The sequence below is a fragment of the Hippopotamus amphibius genome, chromosome 3 (assembly GCF_030028045.1).
Source record: "Hippopotamus amphibius kiboko isolate mHipAmp2 chromosome 3, mHipAmp2.hap2, whole genome shotgun sequence".
NCBI lineage: Eukaryota > Metazoa > Chordata > Mammalia > Artiodactyla > Hippopotamidae > Hippopotamus > Hippopotamus amphibius.
The window spans coordinates 74777037-74796353 of NC_080188.1; positions in this window are offsets into that span (position 1 = coordinate 74777037).

The window sequence follows — 19317 nt, forward strand, 5'->3', positions numbered from 1 at the left end:
TTACAGGTTGATAAACGGGGTGGAGATAGGGAGACTTCCCATAACCAGGTGGCACAGCAGTGATGTCAGCACAGTTTAGTTTTAGACAGTTTACGTTGCTCCACTTGGAAGAATCCCAAATGTTTTTCTGACTCACCTAATTTTTATGATCACAAGAATATAAACTCTAGAGTTCTTCCCTTTGTCTCCAGTATCTTCATATACTTTATTGACCAAGACATGGTCTCTTAAATCCACTAATGAGATGCCTTCCATTCTATTGTATTTCCATTATATGCTGATTATTTCCAAGCATAACTAACAGTAAACCTGTGGATAAATATGTTTTATATGTTTATTACTCTCACAGTAGATTTACTTTCTAACTGTAACTGTCATATAATGTTATATAGATCTTTAATCATCTTCAATTAGTTATCTCACTATTCAGTTGTCATTTGAGAGGACTATTTTGTACCCTGACCACACTTTCTTAGATACTCAAGAGGGAAAATTCTCACATATCACAGTAAACTCTATTTTTATTAGGCAGTATTTGTCCTTAAAATATGCTTCTAACTTCTTATTTGCATAATAGCTTTTAACCCATTCCAGATGGCCTAAGTAACCCATTCAATCAATTTCCCATCTGACATATAATATTCACAGTAACTGTTAGCAAAAATTTTTTCTGTTATTGATGGAAAAATTAAAGAATTCACTGTCACCTGTTACGAACCATTGACTTAGAGTTTATTAACTAAGTGTTAGTAAAACCTTATAGAACTTATTCACAGTAAAATACTAACAAGTAATGCCTTTCTCCTCTTATCCAATCGTTCTCACCACTCCAGGACTGTTTAGTTATTACTTCAAACATACATAGGTTAAGTTCAGATATACATTCTGAACAGGGCTTCTTCTAAGTGAAATCACTTCTTCTGAATGAATATATATATTTCTGGTATACCTGATTCCAAAGGAATACCATCGGGTTCTTCCTTTGTAGCCTCTAGTCCCTAATTTTATCACACTTCTTCTACAGTGAAAACTCTGATTCCTAACAACATCAACATTTATTCATTTATTCAATTTGTAATAAACACACAATAGTTTTGGAACTACTACAGTACCACCATCATAAAAAATCTACTAAGTAAAATACAAGGTTTTTCTGTAGCTCTATTTGCCCTTATAATATGGCCCCTTTTAATATAGTGCTTATAATATAAGATGTTGCAGATCACTCCATCTTCTCAGTTCTTTTCAAACAAGGTTCTCTCAAATTATAATAATATTTATATAATCTCGTATTCCAAGGGAGGTATACATATGGCCATATTGGTTATGTACCTGACAGTGGCCCCTAGAACATATGTCTGCATGATTATTCAAAAATTCATGTTATCAGGTATAGGGGAGAAGCTCATTCATCTTCTGCATCAAGTTTGTGCCTAGGGAACCAGGGTAATGAAACATCAGAACCTGAAACTGCAATCTCTTTGCTTACACCTTACTGGGGTTTATTCAGGTCCATCAGGATAAAGGCCAGACCTATGGTAAATCAGTTGGATCTTCAGTGCTTCGGCTATCAAATAATTTGAAGCTAAATGACCCTGAGGCAATTTTTTTAAAAACATGTCCAAGCAGAGTGCTGGGAGTCACACAAAGAAGCAAATCACATGTCATGTCCAAGGTCAAGTGCAAGAAAAGGAACGGGGCATAAAGCCAAAAGTTCAGGAATCAGATAAGTGCAAAACTGAGCAAGATGCAGGAAAGGAGTAAAAGTCCAGGACTTTTACTATGTATTATGTACATGGTGTGTAGATGCATCACCCAAGCTAAAGGCATAGCATGCGAATAAGGGCTCATTTCTCCAGACACTGGCGACATTTCTATGAACATCACATAAGCAATGTCATGTTTCTCAAAGAACCTATCTACGGGAAAAAAAGAATCAAGAACATACACAACATAGGAAAAATTACAAGGTCCAGTTTTCTAATATTACAGGTTATCTTTGATTTCTGAATAGACGTCATTATACACACATACTTCAGTCAAGGTCTTGCTTTAATAAAAAGGAGGCTGAAGGGAGATGATCTGTCTTTTCAGCTTTATTATTAGTGTAAGCTTAGTTTTTGACCATCGGTGTAAACATTTAGCTATTTTTATGTTTGTCACATACCTAGTATTAATATCTCCACCACTCAAAATCACAGAGGCTCTACTCCTGAAAGCTACTTGATAGTTTTAATTTCCAATTCCAAATTCAACTGAGAAATAAAAATCCATTGAACATTGAGAGAAAATAATTTTTGCTTTTTTAAAAATATGTTCTTATAAATACCCAGCAAATATTGATAGAAGTTTCTTATACAATCTGTTGCTCATTACATACCTTTAACAGAACACTGGCATGCTCTAATTTCTGTATTAATTTTTCTAAAGTAAATGGATTTTTATGTAAGTGAAGAATCAAATTAATATATTTGATATGTTACCTAGTTAGTAGAATTTAGAGGAAATGGAGTATGCATAACCCCAGGTGAAAATCTTGAGGCAGAAAATTTTTGCCTGAAATGATCATTTAAGTAAGGATAGAAAGATAATAAAATCCTTGTTATGTACTTCTAATAATTTTGCAGTTTCAATCTCTTTATCATTTAAGTAACTCTGACTTCCTTTGGTCATCACTTTTTTCCATTTTCCAACTAAATAAATATTGATTAAAAAATATTCTGCCTCATACTTTTGTGGCTGCTTTTGTAATTCCAAATGAAACCTTCTTCTACAAAAGTTAATCAATATCTTTACCAAAAAAATAGAAATTTGGGTAACATCCTTTTTCTTCTGACATCAAATTAATCAGTTTTAATAGCATTCACTTAGTTCAAAGTCAGGAAATTCCAATGACTACTGTGCAGTTTCCAGAATCAGGCAGTTGAATGCTCCTTAGTTGGAATGGGAAAATGCAAAAAATGCTGGCTATCCCATTGGCCTGCTGGCGTAATCCTGGAATGGAATAGTCTAGCTGCTCCAAGGTAGCTCAGGATACATGTCACTCATGAATGAAGAAGTACCAGGTTATGGTCTGGACCCATCTCTAGGTCCACTGTATTCAGTTTTCAAGGTACTAATACTGCACTGGGTACCACCATGGTATCCCAGGCCATAGTCCTCTATGTCTCAGTAATAATGAACTTCTAAGACCAGGAAAGCAAATAGGCTTAATTTTGCAAAATTTAGTTAATAGCCATCTGATTGATGGCTCCTAGGGTAACTTCTTTAGGACATTCTAAGGCCACTCAGAGGAATAGTACCCTGATAGATTAGTAATGTCTGGATTCAGAAAGGAGGAAATAGCAACTTAAATATCCCATATTTACTGATCCTGATCTATGGATTTCAGGGGAAAAAACAGTTGAAATACCTAGCTCAGAAGTTCAAGTAAAATCTAAACTGTGATAAGAATTATTTATCTCTAATAATCTGCACCCCCTCTCCCTAACAGAGGAATTTTCCAGTCTCTATCAGTGTTGCCTTTTATGTGTTTCTTCCTCGCCTCATTTATTTCCTAATTCCTCCTTTTCTCTACCATAAAATAGAATTATGAACTTGTTTAACATAACAATTTTTCTTTCTTCTAAAAATGTCATATAGTGAACTTTTATATAGTGTCCTCTCCCAACTACAACAAAAGTTTCCAATCAAATTTAAACTGTGTTTTTACTTGTGTGTGACAAATGCTATTATTTTTAGTAGATCAATTCATCTTTAGGAGAAAAAAGAATATACATTTCCTGTTGAAGGGTTACCGATTAGAGGTCACCTGATCCACATGGATGTGGTTGTGTAGGCTGGACATTGCCTTGGGGTCTGCCTGCCCAGCAACAAATGCTCTGTTTCCTTCACCCCAGCTCACCTCCAATTCTGATAATAGCTTCTTGATTTTATTTGAAGACCACAGTCCACCACGTTCAGTCCACATGGTTAGGGAAAAAGGTAGGCGTGCCCTCATTCCCAACATCCAGGACGGTCACATGTCACAGGTCTGGCCAATCCCAGTGGTTCAAGGATGGACATATGAACCAACTTCTTCCAACTGAGCTCAAACCTGGGACTGTTGTGAAAATTACTGGGATGTAGGAAAATTCTTTCTGCTGAAGTCATTGGGTTTAAAGGATGAAAGCCTGGCCTGGGGGTGGGGAGTGCAAACCATAAAAACAAAACTTGTGCAGAAAAAGTAGAATAGATGTTACCAAGTGCTGTGGGGGAGGGGAGAAGAAGAGCTATTGTTTAATGGATATAGAGTTTTGTTTGAAATGATGAAAAAGTTCTGGAAATAGATAATGGTGATGGCTGCACAACATGGTGAGTATACTTAATGCCACTGAGTTGTAAACTTAAAAATGGTTAGGATGGTACATTTTATGTTATGTATATTTTACCAGAATGAAATAATACACTTAAAAACATCCAAGATAAATCAACTCACATGATTTTATAAAAATCCTCTGAGGCAGGTAATATTATTCCCAAATAACAGATTTAACATCTAACAGGCTAAGTGACTTGCTCCAGGTCACACAGTTGGTCAGCAGCAGATCTAGGTGTCCAATGATCTGCAGTAAAAGACCGACTTTGTAAGATTCCCAACTGTCACACACTGATGCTTTGAAAAAGGCACCAAAAATAATAACCTATGTAAATGAAATTTTAAAATAAGACCACTAAAAGCAAATATAAATAAACAAACAAAAACAGAGCCTGCCTGTAAGCAAAGCAATACAAGGAAAAGTAAAGACAAATCAGAGAAAGATCTAGTCCTGTTGAGGACACAAGAGATCCTGGATCAAACTCAGACTGAGCCAGTGTTCCTTAGACTTTTCAGGGTTATCAGCCAATAAGTTTCCATTTTTCCCTAATAACTTTGAGTTTGGCTTTTGTCAAAATCAACTTATGGATCCCTGACTAACAGAGGCATTTAACAATTTACAGAATGCTATAATCGCCCAAAATTTGGAGAAAGCTGGGAATATGGCTGGCCTGGTGAGGCTGTTCCCCACAAGGGCAGCTGAAGTGGAGGCTGCATTCCTTTCCCTTTGGAGTGAGGACTTGTAGAAGACCACAGAGCATTAAGCTCGGGGCTAACAAGAGGATAAAAAGTTGTATCCTTGGCTCTCTGGGCCTTAAAATCTTTGGCAAAGATAGTTGAATTCATAAAACACTTCTCTGGATTTTTCCAAAGAATAGCAAAGAATTTGGCTTCATCTTTAGATGGATATTTAAAAGGAAAAGAGGAGCAAGCACCAACTTAAGAGTAAAGAAGCAGAGAGAGGTATGAAGAATGTTGGTCAAAGCATACAAACTCAGTCATAAGATGAATAAATGCTGGGGATCTAATGGACAGCATGGGGATTGTACCTAACAATACTGTATTGTATACTTGAAATTTGGTAAGTCTGACACGTTCTTATTACTGTAAAAAACGGTAACTTGTTTTAGTTTAATGGTATGTGATAATTAACTTGATTGTGGTAAACATTTCACAATGTATACGCATATTAAACCATCACATTGTACACCTTTAAATAATCATGGATGACCTAATATTTTTAAAAAGAAGTCACAAGGACTTCCTAGGTGGCACAGTGGTTAAGAATCTGCCTGCCAATGCAGGGGACACGGGCTCAAGCCCTGGTTTAGGAAGATCCCACATGCAGTGGAACAACTAAGCCCATGCGCCACAACTACTGAGCCTGCGCTCTGGAGCCCGTGCTTCACAGCAAGAAAAGCCACCAAAATGAGAAGCCCGAGCACTGCAATGAAGAGTAGCCCTGACAAGGAAAGCCTGTGTGCAGCAACGAAGACTCAACGCCGTCAAAAATAAATAAATAAATTTATCTTTTAAAAAAACTCTTTTCAAAACAGGGTCCTTGAAATGCACCCACACTTTACTGGACGTTCATTGTTTTCTTAAAGGAGAAATGAATCCAAAATCCAAAAACTTCACTCAGTTTTAGACAAAATTTACTTAGCAATTTTCCTAAAAGCATGAGGAGAAAGACAACCAACTAACACTGGTGAAGTGAAAATATAAGAATCATAGTATTTGATGACATCCTTGAATAACTGAACTCACACAGACAACTGCCTCTAGATTTCTTATTATATGATCCAAGCGAAGCCATACTTTAGGGGCTCTTGTCCAGATTTTTTGTTCCTTGCTATCAAAAGAAATCCTCAATAATAGACATGGAAAAGATGAAAAAATGAAGAGTGAATCAAAGATTTTTTTAAGTTTAGAAAACATTGGAGATAAAATCTACATGTGAATGCTGTGGATTATGTCCCTGTAAGAAGACAACTGTGCCGTGTATCATGATCACGGCACCAAGAGGAACCAAGGAAAAAAGGAATACTAAAGTCCATGAAGAGCTCACTCAGTGAAATGCCATTTTTACAAAGAGTACTTGACCTTCATAAGCCAGTGTTTTCAAAGTTTTTAAGAGTTTGTAAACCACTCAGATAAATTCCCTTTCAAAGGAAACAGTCCTTATATTGGAAGAGCTCATTCACGAAAGAGGATAGAAAGAACACTTCAGTGCAGACTTGAAGAATGGAAAAGCCACAGGTATGTCTTTGGATGGGCTAGAGATTACAGCAGCAATGTTTTTAAATAGCAAGAAGAAAATTATAGAAAATAACCATGTTAAATATCTGATAGTGAAATCCCCTTAGAATATAAAAAAGAAAAAAAAAAGGAAAGAAAATGCTTTTGCAGGACCAAAGATTTCTCTCACTCAAAAATTGTTCAAACTCCTTCTTATTTAAAAAAAATTCTCAAGAAACTCTGCATTCAGGCAGCAAGAAAGTGCAATGTAACAATTAAATATATTTTTAGAGAGTATACAAGCAGAGATCTTTCACAAAGTACTACTAACTTGTACCATTACACATTCCAACAACGTGAATGTTTATCCTCAGTAGACCTCAGTGTACTCATCTGTAAAAGGGGAAAAGGATTTTGAACCAGATATCTAAAACCCACTACAATCCTAAAATTCTAAAATAATATATATTCTTATTACATAAGTAATATAACATTCATTAGAGAAAACATAAATACAAATTAGCAAAAAACAATATGATGTATTTTTTGCCAAAATCAAGACTGTCTTATTTGACTATTTCTTTTCAAAACAATGGACAGAGGATACTAAGAGACAAAGGTCAATCAGAGATTTATTCATCTATTTGGTACCCAAGGCCATTTTAGATATGGATCAGATATTTTAGTCATATTTATCTAAACTGCTGCTCAACCATCTACTGGTGAGACTTTCTATTTCAAATATACAAACTGTCTGGACCATTCTCAGGACAAATATTTGGGCAAAAAATAGGAAGGATTTCTTATAGTAAAGGTTCGTGAGCACAGCCTAAAAATTGCTTCAAAGAAGAATGATATTCCTAACCAGTGACTTCTTTTCTTGGCTCCACTGAAGCACTGAGAGGCAGTTTTTTGTTGCTGTTATTGTTCCCTAAGAAGAACTTTAAAAGAACTATGAACCATAATTTCAGAAGACAGAACACAAATACAGATCTTTTGGACACTGTATGTTTTCTTACACTGCTGTGGTACTGAACTTAAGAAAGCTAACGTCAATTTATTGATCCCATTTTTTTCCCCAGGAGAAGAAAGATTTGTACATGTCCAGTATCAAAAGGGTCCCCAGACTCTAGCCAGGATATTATTAGGGTCTTCTGAGACAGTTGTATTATAAGAGCTTTCTTGTTATTTAACATATTATAAACACCTTTCCATGTCATTAAATACACTTCTACATTACTTTTCTTAAGGAGAATTAATTTTCTTTTGTTTTCTAATTATAAACTTAATATATCTTTACTAGTTATTAACTGTTTTATCTTGGACAATTTATTTAATATCAAAGCTTTGATTTCCTCATCAGTAAAATAAGAATAATACAGTTCCTATCTTTTTTTGTGAAAACTAAAAGAAAAAATTAACATTATTTATCACCATGCCAGATACACAGTCCTCTATATAAGTATCAGGTTTAAATTCAAATACTGGAAAAAATTATTTTCAAAATGTGAAAATAATCTACAATTCTATCATACATGTTAACTGCTTTAGACATTTTCTTTCAATCTTATTAGACTTTTCTCTAGGCCTAACATGTATGTAAGTGCTCATAGACACAAATTCATGTGTTATTTTGGTTTTACACCACTGTATCCATGGTGCTTCACAGAGTGTTAAATAAATAGCTATGTAATGTTTAAAGCATTAAAGAATTAATTAGTAAAAAAATGTGATTTTATGAAAACTCTCTGTTGTATTTAGCCTGGCCAATGAAGTATTTATTTCATGCAATGATTAACATATAAAAAAGTCAGTAAAAAAATAATTTTAATATTCTTTCACAATATGTTATAACATGATTTAACTTTTAATTTTAAAAATATATGTGTGGGCTTATATCAGTTAAAATGGCCTGCCTGCAAGTAATAGAAAATGTAATTCAATTAAGTTTAACAATGAAGACATTTTTATATTCACATAACTAGAAATCCAGAGACAGAGTGTTCTTCAAATATGGCTTAATAAAGCATATTGGGCTCAATTTCTTTTGGCCTTGACCTCTTCCAGGTTTTAGATTCATTTCCATGCTGGCAGCAAGATGCAAATGTTCCCTGTACCACATTCACATCTGAGAATGGCAGAAGGGAAAATAATGGTTGACTTCCAAAATTTCTCTGGAAGTTCAGCCATAATGAGGTAATAGGTATCAGATTTACCCTCCTGCAGTCAATAACAATAAAGCAGGACAAATATATGCAGTAAAAGTTTTCAAACATTAAACAAAAGAAAGCATGGGTCTGTGATCCTAGACACAAGGAAAACACATTAAGGCAAGTTCTACTTTCACCCTCACTTTTGTTGTGGGCACACTTTCAAACTGCCTTACAGAGAAGTAGAGCTTATATCAATTTTACTGGGTATAGAATATAACTATTAGAGTCAGGGGTTGCTATGATAGTAGGTAGTTGCTAAACTGGGTGCCAGAGAGGAGGGAGCTATGTAGAGAAATAAGCTATGTAAAAGTTCTCTTGACTTTTTGTGTAAATTTTTAGCTGTGTGTCTGCAAGCCTGGGAGGGGTCAGTTGCTGGGAGTTTGTAAGCTGAGTGGGAAATCCAGAGATCACACAATGCTGGGACTCTGACCTCCCATATATCTTACACAACTCTCTATGTACTCAACATCCTTTCAACTGTTTCCCTGTGTGACCTCAGAAAGGCCACAACTTAGGAGTAAGGCATATCTAACCATAATGTAGGAACTATTATGAATCTTGCAAAGAAAGCTAAAAAGAATGTCTCAAAACAATCAAACTGAATCATATGTAGATTAACTTCCTACTAAAACAACAATCAACATTCTATAAAGAAAGATAACATGATTTAGATTCTCAATATGACATCAACAACATCCAGAATACAGTAAAAATTTACTAGATATATAAAGTGAAAGGAAAATTTAACTTTTAACCAGGAGGGAAAAAAACAGTAGAAATGGTCCCACCTATGACAAAGACATTGAAATTAACAGGAAAGAAATTTGAAACATCTATGATAATCCCACTACATCAGAAGAATTTTTGAATGCTTGTCACTTTGTCTATTTTAGAGTAGAAAAGAAGTTCACCTCCCAGTTTTCCAAATGTGAAAACAAGCATTGTAATTTAAGACCATCACTGTCAATTGCCCTAGGTATAAAAGGAGGAGGCAGGTCTCCTTAGAAAAGAAGAAATGGGAATCAAATCATATTCATGAATCTTGGCTACAGCTAAACTTCATTGATCTGCTTTATATTAATATGGTGATGTTGGAGACCACAGGTTGGGGATAGAGGGTGCATAGGTGTTGGCAGGCATTATTATTTAAAACTGAACTTGGGAGAATATGATGATGCATGTATGCATCGTCCCTCTGCTGCTGAAGCAGCCAGAGGACAGAAACTTCTCTTCAATCTTCCAAATCACATACTTCTCGTTGACAGAATCTAACCCAGAACATTTCCATCTTGGATTCTGTGAAATTTAGTTTCCAGACTTCCAATTTTCATAATACAGGGAATATCCTAGAGGAAAGAGAATGGAACCGAGTTGCCAACAGGCCATGAGAAACACCACATGGGAGCATCACACCTGTTAGGCAATGCTTATAATAATGCCTTCATTTTCAAAATATTTTCACACACATTTTCTTACTTGAGCGTCACAATAGCATTGTGTGCTGACATAACTGATATTTTTACCCTCATTTTACAATGGAAATAACTGATACTCAGAGTAGTAGTAGATTTTCTTTTCTTTATTCATTCTACAGTATGCTATTTGCCCAAAAGACATTGAGTTGTATTCCAGCAGATGCATTCTAACCAAGGAAATTATTTGACTCTAAGATAGAAATTTAAGTTCCACACCAAATGGTGTCTAATAGTAAAGGTTGCTAAGAATGGTCCCCAATTGAACTTACAGATTTACTTCTTTAAATTGTCCTTTATTTATATTATCTTTAAATGTGATGATTATTAATAATATTTCTAACTCTATACTGATGAAGAATAATTGTGTATTCTTCTCTACAAGAAGAATTTAGAAGTTATACAGCCATATTTTAACCACCTTCCGGTAATCATTATTTGCAAAATTAAGTTGGGCAGAATGAAAAAATTTCTTGAACTTTTGATCAACAAACCTAAGTACATAAAGTACCAATCGGAAATGTCACAATTATTATTAAGATATGTTTCAAAAATGTACTTTGTTTATTTGGGGACATTGAGAAAACAATGAGAAATAATCAGTGCAACCTACAAATCACTCACCATGGAGTTTCACAGTGATCTACATGATTCATGTGTTTTATTATCAACAACTGCAACAATGTAAATTTCAACTTAATCTTTTAATAATTTAACTAATTTCTATTTATCAATATAATAATACATTTAAACCATAGCTTTTCTAAATTTTCTAGAAAACAATTGATACATAGATATTTCTATGTGATTCTATCAATGTCACTATAATAAAAAAGATTTAAATTTTAATAAAATAGGTATGAGTAAAGATAATACTACTGATAGGCTACCTCTGGTAACAAGTTAGCAACTAATCAGTCAATGGAATTACTGAAGAAGTAAAAGCTGTCATGAAAATTTTATGTTAAAATGAAGAACTGTATCTGATTAGTTCATTGACTGAAAAATAAAGAACATTTTTGTGATCTACACACATAATCATATTTCTGTCCCTCCTCCCAGGCCCCCTTCACTCAATCCTCTTCTTCCTCTACCTCCTCCTCTGGTTCCCGTCTTCCATTTTTTTCCTCTTCCTACTTCTCCTCTATCTCCCTTCCTCCTCCTCTTTGCAGATCCTAAGGTTTCCTACCAAGTAAAATTAGCTACACGGTAGAATGACCCTCATAACTGGAAAGTGGTTCAGCAGAGCAATGACATAAAAATAATTAAGTGCTGTGATCCTTAAAAATAAATTCTTTAAAACTTGTTTTTAAAAAAATTGATGGAGTGCCTCACACACATCAAACACTGTTCTAGACATCTGAAAAACATTTCATTCTGTCAAATTGCACATGACGTGGTTAGCTAAATAAGGATTCCAACCCAGTTCTGCCCAAAGCACAGCATGCTGCTGCTTCTGATTTCTCATCATGAAGACTTGTCTACACACTGGTCTATGTACTGATGACCTTTGAATTAATTCCTATTCAAGCTAATTAAAGAGACAACCTCAGTTTGCCTTCAGGTATCCTTATCAGCTAGAAATATCTATTGCTTCTTTCTGACAGTATTACATCCTCATTACTTATGACCTCTCTTCCCAAAGCAGAGAGCTGAAAATTACTGTTGTGTGGGCACCTCCTCACCCCATTAATGAATCTTTTTATTTAATTAATCTTTGTATTTAAAATGTTTCTGTGCTACTCTAAAAGGAAAGAAACTCTCGCCCTCCTCCCAATGTTCTACCTTCAGAAGAACTAGATAGAAGAGGAGGATGCATGAGGAAAAAAGCATATGAGGACAGGAAGCATCTCAAATTGTAGTCACAGTGATTCCTTATTAAGCAGCTAAGATAACCTAGCAACCTGCAACTCTAAAACATTCCTATGGTACAAAAAAATTATAGCTCAGTCAGAAATCTGAATAGACTCTTAAGAGATATTTGAAGAGGTGTGTCATAATAAAATTTCTCACATATATTTAGCACTTTCTCCTAAGAACTTTTACAACTATTACATTAATTGAGACTTACACCAAACCTGTAAAGAAGTCTGAACAGATTTTTTTTTCTTTTTCTTTTTTTTAATTATAAAAATCCTACATACACTTTCATTGTTAAAAGTTCAAATAATAAAGTACACAGAGAAAAATGCCATGGACCCCCTTGTTAAAGTCCAGTATCCTTTCAACCATTTCCCTATGCATTTATGCATAAGCACATGCAAACAGAATTTGGGGTGCAGGTATTCATAAGTGGGATATTATACATGCTATTTTGTGAAATACTTCTCGCACTTAACAGCATAGCCTGGAGGTATTTTTTGGGGAGTACCAAAAACCTGCCCAATTCTTTTAACTGGCCAGGTAGCAATCCATAATATGGAAGTACCACAAGTTAGTAATTCATTCCCCTATTATATCAGATTTCATTAATTAGATAGGCTAAGAGCTATAACAAACAACACTGAAACTTCAACAGTTTAACTCAGTAAAGGTTATGGCTGAACTCAGGTCACAGTCCAGTGGGTCAGTAGGGGTGTTCTCTTTCACAAGGTCCTACAAGTATCAGGCACCTTTCTTCTTCAAGTTCACCCAGCAGACAGGAGGAAGAGAAAGTGTGAAGGCACACTACTCTTCATAGCCATGGATCAAAGTGCTTTATTTCTCCTACTCGTATTCTACTGGCAAGAAATAGTCATGTATTCCACCAAGAAAGCTAGAAAATTTGTTTGAACTTGTGCACAGGAAGTGGAAGAAAGCTTGACGAGCATCTAGCCAGTCTCTCCTATGTAGGTTAATTTCATTTTTTTCATGATTAAAAGCAATGCTATAATAAACATCTTCTACATGCATCTTTGCACACTTGTGCCAGTATTTCTGTAGGGTAGCTATCTAGACCAGGAATTGCTAGGGAAAAAGACATTAAAAGATATTTTCTAAAATTCTCTTTTAAAAATGGCTTAGGATTTCCTAGGTGGCGCAGTGGTTAAGAATCTGCCTGCCAATGCAGGAGACACAGGTTCGAGCCCTGCTCCAGGAAGATCCCACATGCCACGCAGCAACTAAGCCCGTGCGCCACAACTACTGAGCCCATGTGCTGCAACTACTGAAGCCCATGTGCCTAGAGCCCGTGCTCTGCAACAAGAGAAGCCACGGCAGTGAGGAGCCCACGCACCACAACGAAGAGCAGCCCCTGCTTGCTGCAACTAGACAAAGCCCGTGTGCAGCAACGAAGACCCAACACAGCCAATAAATAAATTAATTAATTAATTTAAAAAAATGGCTTAAATGGAGAGAAAAAGATGGTGGCAAAGTAGAGGGACGTGGAATGCATCCCTCTACACAGATGCATTGGGAATGCACCAAAAGATGCAGTAATTCCCACAGAGAATCAACTGAACACCAGCAGACGGCCTTGGACACCAGAAAGGACTGCAAAGATCCCAACATAACTGGTAGGGAGGCATCTACGATGGCTCAAAGAGGGTGAAGCGGCAGCGCTGTGGAAGACGGGAGGAAGTGAGAAACATACAGAGGGTCCACACCACAGAGGGAGTGAGAAATACATGGAGTGTCCGCACCACAGCTCAGCGTTCCCGGAACCAGACCTCGATTCACAGCTGAACAGTGGGTCCGGGAGCAGGAGCATGGGAACCGGAGAGCTGGTTCAGGGTGAGAAAAATTGTTGCCAGAAAGGTGACAGACCGAGAGGACAGGAGGGAAGTGGTCCGTGGCAAGGAGTGCCTGCCCCTGAGAGCTGCCCGGCCATGATGGCAGCTAGACGCTGCAGGCTTGCGGGCAGGGGTGAGGAGCTGTGGGCATAGCCTCTCTCTCTCTCTTTTGGTGCCTGCAGCAGGCAGTGGAGAGATGCCCTGTGGGCCACCTAAGGCACTCAGGGATAACAAGTACCCTCAGGCCCTCGGGCGGGGTTAGATTAAAACCCCTTGGAACGCAGGCAGCAGGGAGGCTGCCGAGAAAAAAAAAAAAGAAAAAACACTGAGAGAGGCCCAACTCTGAGACATTCTGTTTACACCTGAGCCACCGGCGTCCCTCTGCAACAGGCACCTCCAAGCCCAACTGAAACAACAGTGCGCCACTGCTCACTCACTCCCAGGGGAAGGAGCCACTATTGTACCCTCTCCCTCCCCACACACCAATGCTTACAGATGAACAATAAAAGAAGCTCTGCTGGTCACAGAATAATACAAAAAAACCCAAGGCAAGTAGAAGGACACCTACAGCTGAGACTCTAAGGAAACAGAAATATTAGTATCAATTCTATTGAACTGGTCCATTCTGGGATCAGTTCTGGATTTTTTTTTTCATTTTTTTTTTCCTTTTGTTTTTCTTTATTAATTACGATCTTAGTCCTAAGGGATCTACAAGTTTTATAACATATGTTTTAAATTCTATTTTTAATTCTATTTTTATTTTTTTGCCTTGTTATATACTTTTATTTCTAGCTCAGTTTTTGGTAGTACAGACAATATATCTCTTATACCTTCCTTTCACCCCTATCTTTTATATATTTCTATTTCTTTCTTTTTATTTGCATATTTCCAGTCACACTACACTCTTCTGTTCCCCTGTCTTCCATCCATTTTTAGTTTATTTTATCTTAACATACTTATAAGCAACTCTATTGATCTGCTCAGACTCCTTGCCCTATTCTACAGATGACGCACTGCCTTGGTATTTAATATTAGGTTTTTGTCTTTATCTTAGCTCTTAGTACAATTGTCTAATTTCATTCTGAGAATCTTCATTCTGTCCGGTGGTACTCTAGCTCTTTTTTGTGTTTGATCCTAGCTTACAAAATCTCCCTGGATTAGTGTTTGTATGTGTAAGGTGTTATTTGTTTGTTTGTTTGTTTTTGCTTTTGTTTCTGTTTTGTTCTGTTTTGGTTATCAATTTCTGTAGGGTTTCTCTTTGAATATCTGATAGCATACTGGGGCTCTTCTGTCAGGTCTTTCCAAAGCCTTATGTCCTAACGGATTCAGTAACTGTGTGTCTTATACATGTATGTGTTTCCTAGACTTAGTATTTGTTTAACCCAACATTCGGACATTAGTCTGAGGCTTGGACAGTCTTCTATAAACACTTCTATTGCTGGCAGAAGCAACCCCAAAAGTTTGGACAACCATGAGGAAACAAAGAAACACCATGCAGGCAAAGGAGCAGGAAAAAACCCCACAAGACCAAATAAATGAGGAGGAAATAGGAAAAATGCCTGAAAAAGAATTTAGAGTAATGATAGTAAAAATGATACAAAATCTCGATAACAAAATAAAGTACAAGAAACAGTTCATAAGAACTCAGAAAAACAAACAGCAATGGATAACAAAATAACTGAAATTAAAAATACTCTAGGGAGAATGACCGGGGTGAGAAAAGATGGCGGCGAAGTAGAGAGATGTGGAGTGCATCCCTCTCCACAGATGCATTGGGAACGCATGGAAGGACGCAGTCATTCCCACAGAGAACCAGCTGAACACCAGCAGACGGCCTCGGACACCAGAAAGGGCTGCGGGGAGCCCGACATAGCCGGTAGGGAGGCATCTACGAGGGCTCAAAGAGGGTGAAGCGGCGGAGCTGTGGCAGATGGGAGGAAGTGAGAAACATACAGAGGGTCCGCAGCGCAGCTCAGCGTTCCCGGACCGAGACATCAATCCGCGGCTGAACGGAGGGTCCAGGAGCGGGAGCGTGGGAACCAGAGAGCTGGTTCAGGGAGAGAAACATTGTTGCCGGTAGGGTGACGGACCGAGAGGACAGGAGGGAGGAGGTCCGCGGAGAGGAGTGCCCGTCCCTGAGAGCTGCCCGGCCATGCTGGCGGCTGGAGGCTGCAGGCTCCCGGGCGGGGTGGAGCAGCCGCGCGCATAGCCTCTCCCTCTCTTTCGGTGCCTCTGCAACAGGCAGTGGAGAGACGCCCTGCGGGCCACCTAAGGCGCTCAGGGATAACAAGCACCCTCAGGCACTCGGGCGGGGCTAGATTAAAACTCCTTGCAATGCCAGCAGCAGGGAGGCTGCCAAGAGAAAAAAAAAAAAAAAACCAGCATCAAAAAGAAAAAACCCCGAGAGAGGCCCAACTCTAAGACTTTCTGTGTACGCCTGAGCCACCAGCGCCCTCTGCAACAGGCACCTCCAAGCCTGACTGAAGCAACAGTGCGCCACTGCTCACTCCCTCCCAGGAGAAGGAGCCACTATTGCACCCTCTCCCTCCCCACACACCGAGGCTTACAGACAAACAATAAAGGAACCTCTGCTGGTCACAGAATAACGCAAAAAAAAAAAACCCAAGGCAAGGAAAAGGACACTTACAGCTGAGACGCTAAGGAAACAGAAATAGTAGTATCAATACCTATTGAACTGGTCCATTCTGGGATCAGTTCTGGATTTTTTTTTTTTTCTTTCTCTCTCTCTTTTTTTTTTTTTTTTTTTGATTTATTAAATACGATCTTAGCCCTAAGGGATCTACAAGTTTTATAACATAATTTTTTAAGGATATTTTTTATTCTTTTTTTTTTTTTTTTTTTTGCCTTTTTATATACTTCTATATCTAGCTAAGTTTTTGGTAGTACGGACAAAATATCTCTCATACTTTCCTTTCATCCCTATCTTTTATACACTTCTATTCCTTTCTTTTTCTTTGCATATTTCCAACCACATTACGCTCTTCTGTTCCCCTTTCTTCCAGCCATTTTAAGTGTATTTTATCTTAACATACTTATAAGCAACACTATCGGTCTGCTCAGACTCCTTGCTCTATTCTCCAGATGATGCACTGCCTTGGTATAATTTTAGGCTTTTGTCTTTATCTTAGTTCTTAGTACAGTTGTGTAATTACATTCTGAGAATCTCCATTCTCTCTGGTGGTACTCCAGCTCTTTTCTATATTTGATCCTAGCTTACAAAATCTCCCTGGATTGATGTTTGTATGTGTAGGGTGTTATTTGTTTGTTTGTTTGCTTTTGCTTTTGTCTCTGATTTGTTCTGTTTCAGTTGTCAGTTTCTGCTGGGTTTCTCTTTGAATATCTGATAGCACACTGGGGTTCTGTCAGGTCTTTCTAGAGCCTTATGTCCTAACGGATTCAATAATTGTGTGTCTTATACATGTATGTGTTTCCTAGACTTAATATTCATTTAAACCAACACTTGGACATTAGTCTGAGGCTTGGACAGTCTTCTATAAACACCTCTATCACCAGGACAAGCAACCCGAAAAGCTTGGACAACCATGAGGAAACAAAGAAACCCCATGCAGGCAAAGGAGCAGGAAAAAACCCCACAAGACCAAATAAATGAGGAGGAAATAGGAAAAATGCCTGAAAAAGAATTTAGAGTAATGATAGTAAAAATGATACAAAATCTCGATAACAAAATAGAGAAAGTACAAGAAACAGTTCATAAGAACTCAGAAAAACAAACAGCAATGGATAACAAAATAACTGAAATTAAAAATACTCTAGATGGTATAACCAGCAGAATGACTGAGGCAGAAGAATGAATAAGTGAGTTGGAAGATAGAATGGGGGAAATAAACGCCACAGAGCAGGAAAAAGAAAAAAAAATAAAAAGACTAGAAGACAGCCTCAGAGACCTCAGTGATAACCTTAAACGTACCAACATTCGAATTATAGGCATCCCAGAAGAAGAAGAAAACAAGAAAGGGTCTGAGAAAATATTTGAAGAGGTTCTAGTGGAAAACTTCCCCAACATGGGAAAGGAAATAATGAACCAAGTCCAAGAAGCACAGAGAGTCCCATACAGAATAAACCCAAGGAGAAATACACCAAGGCACATACTAATCAAACTAATGGCAATTCAACACAAAGAAAAAATATTAAAAGCAGCAAGAGAAAAGCAACAAACAACATATAAGGGAAAACCCATCAGGATAACAGCTGACCTTTCTACAGAAACTCTGCAGGCCAGAAGGGAATGGCAGGATATACTGAAAGTCCTGAAAGAGAGAAACCTACAGCCAAGAATACTCTACCCAGCAAGAATCTCATTCAGATTTGAGGGAGAAATCAAAAGCTTTCCAGACAAACAAAAGTTAAGAGAATTCAGCACCACCAAACCAGCCTTACAACAAGTGCTAAAGGAACTTCTCTAAGTAGGAAACACAAGAAAAGGAAAACACCTACAAATACAAACCCAAAACAATTCAGAAAATGGTCATTGGAACACACATGTCAATAATCACTTTAAATGTAAATGGATTAAATGCTCCAACCAAAAGACACAGACTGGCTGAATGGATACAAACACAAGACCCTTCTATATGCTGTCTACAAGAAACCCACTTCAGACCAAGGGATACATATAGACTGAAAGTGAAGGGATGGAAAAAGATATTCCATGCAAATGGAAGTCAAAAGAAAGCTGGAGTAGCAATACTCATATCAGACAAATTAGACTTGAAAGTAAAGACTATTAAAAGAGACAAGGAAGGGCACTACATAATGATCAAGGGATCCATCCAAGAAGAACAGATCACAATGGTAAATATCTATGCCCCCAATATAGGAGCACCTCAATACATAAGGCAAATGCTAACAGCTATAAAAGGGGACATCAACAGTAACACAATTATAGTGGGAGACTTGAACACCCCACTTACATCAATGGACAGATCATCCAAACAGAAAATAAATAAAGACACACAAGCTTTAAATGACACATTAGACCATCTCGACTTCACTGATATTTATAGGACATTCCATCCAAAAACGACAGACTACACTTTCTTCTCAAGTGCACACAGAACATTTTCCAGGATAGATCACATCTTGGGTCACAAATCAAACCTCAGCAAATTCAAGAAAATTGAAATCATATCAAGCATCTTCTCAGACCACAACGCCATGAGACTAGATATCAATTACAGGAAAAAAACTGCAAAAAATACAAACACATGGAGGCTAAACAATTCACTATTAAACAACCAAGAAATCACTACAGAAATCAAAGAGGAAATCAAAAAATATCTAGAAAC